This window comes from Gymnoscopelus braueri (assembly GCF_963280865.1).
Source record: "Gymnoscopelus braueri genome assembly, chromosome: 13".
In the NCBI taxonomy this organism is placed as follows: Eukaryota; Metazoa; Chordata; class Actinopteri; order Myctophiformes; family Myctophidae; genus Gymnoscopelus; species Gymnoscopelus braueri.
The window spans coordinates 17753105-17761429 of NC_137615.1; positions in this window are offsets into that span (position 1 = coordinate 17753105).

The following is an 8325-nucleotide window of genomic DNA, read 5'->3' on the forward strand; positions in this document are numbered from 1 at the left end:
TACTTCTGCTGTGTTCTGGCTCCCTGGTTGTTGACTAATTCATGTTGTACAGTAAAGTATGTACATTTAGCAAGTTACTGTCCAACTCATGTCACATTACCTCTCTCGCTCTCTCACCCCACTCTCTCTCACTTTCTCTGTTGTTATCTCTCTTGCTAACACAAACACAGACACAATAATTGCGTTCAACAAACTCAACAAACATCACACGCGCTCGCTCGCTTGCTCACTCACTCACTCACTCACTCACTCACTCACTCACTCACTCACTCACTCACTCACTCACTCACTCACAGTTATCTGCAGGCCAAGGCCTGTTCTCTCTCACACATCAAAGTACAAGGCAGCTCATCCCCTTTGGGGCCCATTCCTCAAGGTTAGCATCAATGGCAGAATAAAGGTTACCATGTATTTTTTTTCTTCGTTCCCCTCTCTTCCGCTCAATTGAATTTTAACCACAGTAAGCTCTTGACCAGGAAAGGTCACCCATTTCCACTGCCTCTGAATAATGATCAAGTTAAAGTGTATCACAACCGTCTACAGCATACCCTTTTGTACCAGCCCCCTGCGGTGAGGCCTATTACATTATATTATGGTGATGGAGCCATGCCCGAGGATCATTTATCATACATATCGTGTAAAGCTTGTATGTCCTTTTCAGGAAATGGAAAAAATAACCTGTGTTCCAATGGATCCAATTACGGATGGGACGATAATATCGTTTATTGTGATAAATAAATGCTCACAATAATCATATTAAGAATCATATTTTTTTCCGTCCACACAAAATATCTTTCACAAACATTGAATTTTATAGATCTGTAATAAATATACTATTTTTTGTTGTGTTTGTTCCCCCCCAGAATATGGATGCTGGGTTGAAAATGGTTAACAAAAGTGGCATTTTAAGAGTTTTAAGCATATTTTGAATATCGCAATAATTGGATTAATTGCAATTATTTTGGCCACAGTAATTATGACATGACATTTTCATATTTTCCCATCCCAAGATCCAAATATCATTTAGTCACAAGCTCTTGTTAATACTTTGGTTAAATATAATTAAAACCCTCAGACAGACTTAGCCACTTTGAACCTGTTGTCTCCCCCAGGAGTCAACTCTTAGGCCCCTCCATTTCTTCCTTTACACTGGATCCCTTGGCTCTGTTCTCAGTCTCCACTATCACTGCTATGCCAATCTACGAACCCATCGTCAAATAAAAAGGAAAAACAGCGCCCCCAGCGTTTTTCACTTTTGCATTTGATTCAATAGCGGAGCGTATGAATCTGTTCTCGAGAGATTACTGCTATGCAGAAGAACAAGCTGTTTTTCTGCATCCCTCCCACTGCCTCACAAGTTGAAATGCACATCTCCATGTGCCTGCTGACATCTGTTAGTGGATGTCTTCTCACCATGTCCAGCAACACAGACAACAATCCTGCATGGATATTTTCCATTGAGAACATCCTGCTGACTTATTCTCAAACTGCCAAGAACCTGGGAGAGATCCTGGACAGTCAGCTGTCCTTCAAAGCACCACACATTGCAGCGGTTACTCGCTCTGCTCAAAGCAGTTTTCCTAGCTGCTTATCCAGGCTTCCTTCATCTTCAGGTTTGATTACTGATCGAGAATACCACACCACAGCACGCCTAGAATTCAACCTACCAAAATGTCACATCTCTCTACTTCTGCAAGTTCTATACAGTCACTCCACTGCCGTTGCCGTTCACATCCAGTTAAAAACACTGGTGATGACCTGCCTGCAGGTCAGGAGATGACAAAGCCCTGCACCCCCTCCCGCTATGATCAGCAAACACAGGACATCAGTCCCTCCTGGTCCCTACAACCTGGCCAATGCTCCAGGTAAATGGTAAATGGTGCATTTATATAGCGCTTTTATCCAAAGCGCTTTACATTGATTTTTGCCATTAACCCATACACACACACATTCATACACCGATGGCGGAGGAAACCATGCAAGGCACCAACCTGCTCATCGGGAGCAATTAGGGTTCAGTGTCTTGCTCAAGGACACTTCGACACTAACTCTAGGGGAGCGCCCCAGCCCGGGATCGAACTGGGAACCTTGCGGTTTTCCAGTTCACTCTACCCGGCCACTCTACCCCTGAGCCACTGCCGCCCCAGGTAATCTAGACCCTTCACCCTCTTACCGTAGCTCCTTGTGTGGAATGACCTCTGTCCATCATTCATGACTGCGGCCACTCTCCATCTTCCACCACAATCTGAAAACTTGCCTCTTCAGGCTTAACTTCACCTCAGTATTTATGTTGCCTATATTTAGATACTGTTGTAGACGCTAGTTACAGTATATTATTTAAATCGATGTTGTTGGCTTGTTCACAGATGCTAAGGATTTTATTTAGTATTTCTTTAGTTTAGACAAACAAAATCTGATGTCTAGGGATTGGAAAGAATCCAGGCGTTGCTACAGTAAGTGTTTGCCACCCTCCACCTCTGTGGCTTTGCTGGGGTTCCTCCGATTCTCAGGGACACAATCAAGTATTTGTTAAAAACACATTTATTGCAGAGAGGGGCAATATCTTACAAGCAAGAGCAGATGGAAATGCTGTCACAGGTTGGAAGGTTTGGGGATAAAGCAAGATAGGTGAGGTTGAGATGGTTTCAACATGTGCATGCATAGGAGAGATGAGGGGTATATTGGGAGACGGATGCTGAAGATAGAGCTGCCAGGCAAGAGGAGAAGAGGAAGGCCAACTAGGAGGTTTATGCATGCGGTGAGAGAGGACATGCTGGTGTCTGGAGTGGCCGAGGAAGATGCAGACAACAGAAACATAATTATGGAAACAGATGATCCGCTGTGATGACCTTGATGGGAATTAGCCAAAAGAAGATGAAGGAGTAGGTAGTTCGTTTGACTTAACTTGGAGTGATTGTCTCGTTGAAAGAAAACAGCAATCTAAAAGCCTACCACGGGTGGTCAACTAGGTTCTTCTTTCCTACATGTCAATGGGAAGCTCCACCCCTTCACTCGCATATAAGTGAATGGGATGTGTACGTTTCTGACACATATATGTGTGACCCTAGACATAAATAGGTAGATGCCTCTTTGGTCAGTGGCAGCATGTCAACACCACCCATATTATGTGGGGACTGGGGAAGCTTGTCATAACTCCACTGCAAGAAATATGCCTGAGTTGTACCTTATTGTTATGTAAGATTAGGTGTTTTAGTATATATGAAAACCCACTTTTTTATTTACCCACGTATCCTATACAACATTCTAACTATATTTCATTTAGACACTTCAGTTCAGGATTAACCATCTACAATGAACCATTTACCATTTATTGCAATGATATTGCATTAAGTTTGGCTCATGTGATATTACAGATTATCTGCGCAAGCATCACACAGATCTGAAATCACAAACCCCCCCGAGCAGAGCATGAAATACAGTTATTACATGAACATAACATTGAACCTTCAATGCATAATTAAACCACACCACATAATCCATAGAACCACAGTACAATCCACAAATCTGCCTATTAACAATAAGAACTAAATGCCACAGGGAGGAGGCCGGGGAGGTGGAGGAATTTTGACACTGACAGCTGTACAACCGGCTTTGACAGCTAAACACGTAGAATGAACAGTGAACAGAGGGCTGCTTAAATGAAGTGCCAGAGTTGCACTGTGGGGAATGAGGGTGGGAGTGAGTTGGCTTGTGAATGGGGGGGGGGTCCGGGGAGAGTGATGTAGCATGTAAACATCCTGCCTTCCGTGCCTACATGAACTATCGCTAGGCTGAATGTCTGACATTTCTAAAACTCTAAGAATTCAGCGAAAGATTAAGATTATTTTAATTGTGGCGAGACCTGCTTCTTAAAATAAATGGGGCATACATGCATTAATAGGCACGCTCTCCCCACAAAATATTGCGGCCGCGATGGCGCATCGCTTCAGTGCACAGCAGCAGCGAATGGGGTATCTACGTTTATATTAGGCATAAAGTGACAGTACCCTGAGTCACTGTAACCATAACCTGCGTGCATCAATTAGATCAATGCACAACAGGTGTGCAGTCACACCCAGCTAAGATGCTAATTAGTTTGGAGGCCAGGTGTGACTGCTTAAATCAGCCATCACCCACACCTCACGATTCCTTCTAACTATGTACTATCGTATAGATGGGTTTCCCGTTTGTAAACATTGAGGATGATGCGCGCGCAGTGGAGGGAAGAGCCTGTAGAGGGCGCTATTACCCGCAGCATCTCTGGCCACTGTACATTGATAAAATAAATGGTCTTCACCGGGTTTAATGAAAGTAGATTAAATGATGCAGTTTGTAATATCTTCTTTACTCAATAAAAATGATTTGTCGGAAGTTGGATCTGTCTGTATATAATAGCAGCATTATGCCTATTCTGCCTATAATAGCAGCATTATGCCTATCTAAATCCCGAAAATAACAATAGAGTGAATGGCACTTCCGGGTCGTTCTACCTCCCGCATGCGCAGAATGCACACTCTGCTCTGTGATGACGTCGCGCGGAAACCCATCTATTAGTCATATGTACATAGGCCTACATAGCCATAAGCAGCTGTGTTTTCACTCCAGATTCTGTCTTTTATGTTAGTGTTCATCTGTAGTGAGATTGCTGACATCAGCAAACTCCACATATAATGAACCAATCCTGAAGTTCAGTCGAATTGTTCTTATGCAGTCTGAACAGCAAAAAACGACATGGAAACAGATTTTTGCAAATCAGATTTGAATCACATTCCTTATATTAGCCTTGTTCAGACTGCAAACCAATCTGACTCCAATCTGGATAGGAAAACTGGCCATGCTACTGCACGATCAGGCAATGCACACATGAAAAGGCCAGCAATGTGTCGATGTGTATCCCTAACCAGGGGCGCAGCCATGGGTGGGCCTGGGTGGGCCGTGGCCCACCCACATAGAAAGCTGGCCCACCCAATCGATTTTGCAAAAAAAAATAAAAAAAAATCTATAATTAATTTTTTGATAAAAAAAATCGGAAAAATCTGGCAAAAATAAGAATTAATAACATATATAACATAACCCTAACGCGCGCATGGGTCGGGGACGCGCGCGTGCATGCCTGCCCACCCGCTCCTGCCTAGGCCCAGCCTATACTAGCGTTCTGGCTGCGCCACAGCGCCACTGTCCCTAACCAAGACTCTAAACCCCTAACTGCTCCCAGAGCGCTGTAGAATGACGCTCACTGCTCCTAGTTGTTATAGGATGGGTAAATGCACAGGACAAATTTCACATAATGTGCAAATAAATATACTGTGACAAAAAAACACCCCAAGGAGTGAGGACCATTCTATTCTTCTATTCTATTCTAAAAGAACATTGCTATTGTTATTCCTGCCTGCCACCAATGTCAAAAGAAAATGTATGAGCCAAGTCCTGCTGCTTATGATGATAATATCAACACCAAAGTAGGCTACCTCAGAAGCACTGACAAATAATTTTGGCTTTTATTCTGTAAATTATGGCAATAATAGCGTATGACGTTAAGACTTTATGATCAGCAACTACTTGTCGGTATTTCAGAAAGGCATTTTCAATATCGTTGTACTCTTATCTTTTCTATTCAATTCACATCTACAATACTATGGCAAAACAATGAAATAGGCTACCAAGAGTTGAGCAATGAGGAAAGTTCCCTTTGCCAACTGATCCTGGGGCTTAGTTCAGTGAAGCCTGCAAACCATTAGGACAACCATCTGTTAAGTTTTCTTTTTCTTTTTTTTTGGTAACTAAACAAAAAGCAAAATATCACTCAAAACCCTCAGTCTTTGAATCTTTTTTTCTTTTCTTTTTTAGCCCAGACACCCTGAGCATCATCAGACAACCTGAACCTATGGCTGTTAAAAAGCTGAGAAAAATAATGAAGACTTATTCACTGGGTCTCTTGAATTTCCATATGAAGGATATTATAGATACACTTTACAGATAATACATAAGTCTTTACACACCATATCTCACTTTTACATAATCCTTATACATGTAAAGATTATGAAAACCCTAACTCAAAGGAAATATTATGAGTAAAGTACAGTACCTGAAACAGATTTAGACTCAACAGATCAATATCGTTTGATGGGTTGTTTCATTGGGCTCCCAAACACTGAGCCACATTATTCTTCAATTTAAGAATACTGTATTCAAGAGACAACCTTGTGAGAAGAATGTATGAGCAGTTAATCAGATGAGATTTAATTGATTTAGGAGAACTTAAACATAAACCAGCCTCAATATGGACATGACAGAAAGCATGCTAATGCGATGTAAATGCCCACAGGACACATGTTATTTACTTCATTGTCTCCGCCAGGCCGAAAGGCATGGCGAGAGAGTATGTTTTACCCCCTGTCCGTCCGTGTGTCCGTGTGTCCGTGTGTCCGTCCGTCCATCTGTCTGTGAACAGCTAATCTCAGGCACCGTTGGCCCGGTCGCTGCGAAACTGTGCACACACACTCCCTGGATGCCAATTCAGAACCTCTGCCCCAAATATTTCACATGGGCCTGTTATAGCGCCACCAGGAGGCCGATTTGTGCAAAACCCATTTTTTTGTATTACTCCTACAGATTTTATCCAAACATCACACAAATCGGTACACAGTATCTCTATAGTCATGTGATCAAGACGGATCTGTCTGATTTTCCACATTCCATCCTGATTGGCCAAGGTTGGCTTCCAAAGTTTGCAGGATTGGTCCTTTTGAACAAAATGCCTCAAATCATGAACGCAGCTTGCGATTTCCGTGAAATTTCACACGCACATTCCCACTAGGCCGAGGAACAAATGCCACTTGAACGTTTTCAAATCAGCCTCATGGTGGCGCTATAAAAGGCCAATTAGCATTTTTAACTATAACTGCACCGATCTGCGTGAAACTTTGCACGCATACTCCCTAGAGGCCAAGGAAAAACATCTGCCCTGCATCTTTCACATTAGCCTTTTATAGCGCCACCAGGAGGCCGACTTATGTAAAACACATATTTTGAGATTAAGCTTTAATATTTTATAAAAATTTCACGCAAATCGGTACACATGATCTCTATATTCATGTGATCAAGATGGGTCTATTTGATTTTTCATATTCCATCCTGATTGGCTAACATTGACATCTAAAGTTTGCAGGAGTGGCCCGTTTTGAACAAAATGCCGCAAATCATGAACGCAGCGTCCGATTGTGGTGGAACTTTGCACGCACATTCGCACTACGTTGAAGAACAAAAGCCACCCTTTTCACATTGCCCTATTATAGCGCCACCAGGAGGCCGGTTCTTATTTTTTATATTACTCCTACATATTTTGTCCAAACATCATGCAAATCAGTACACATTATCTCTATAGTCAAGTGATCAAGATGGTTCCGTCCGATTTCTTATATTCCATCCTGATTGGCAAATTCTGAACATTGCTGGCCCACAATAACCTACTTGACCTGGCGGAGACCTGTGCTCCGAGGAGCACTTTTTCTAGTTTGATTTTGGTTTTGTATATCGGTATTATTTTCCTCTTTTTGTTTGGTGTGTAGGTTTATGTTAGAGGCCCCATAGAAGGCCTTGAAGCCTTTGCCCCCTATTGCCTATTAGCCCCACTTTAAGATCTCGACCTCCCAGCCATAGTAAGCCCCCCTTCCCCGTTGTATTTTAATCTGTCTTAGTGGTACAACAATTTTTTACTGCGTTTGTGACTTTAATGGAAATTGTGGTATAAACTTGACACTCTTGATACATCGGCCGCCGGTTCTGTTAAATTCTGAGCCCATACCTATTTGGGGACCCTCACCTTGTTCAGTTACATTGTCCAGTCTACAGTATATACAGTGATACAACAGTATATGGTTAATGTGTTTGTAGGATAGCATAGGGTGGCATAGTCACTTACATAGCTGTGCCACATTTTATTTGACATATAATGACATGCCCTAATTTGGGTTGAAGAGGTTAAGGTCACCCACAGAAGCCCCAGTGTACCCGTACTATTCTGTTCACTTCATTATCTTGAACACTCTTAGTCATGTCAAAAAGAGAAGGATGAAATCTCATAAATTTTAATATTTAATCTACAATGGTCTGGGAAATGATTTTGCCTCCTTTTGCAGGTTTTGTAGTAGGTCACTTCATCATGCTCTATATTTCAATATTTATTAAGTTGGCAGCTTGAGTAATTAATCACTTAGGGTATTGATTAATATTGAATATTTACTGTAACAGCTGTAAATGTAATAGCCTAATTCATTATCAAAATAGTTATTGTGTCTTTAGCAGTTGAAATGTTTTTATTTTTTT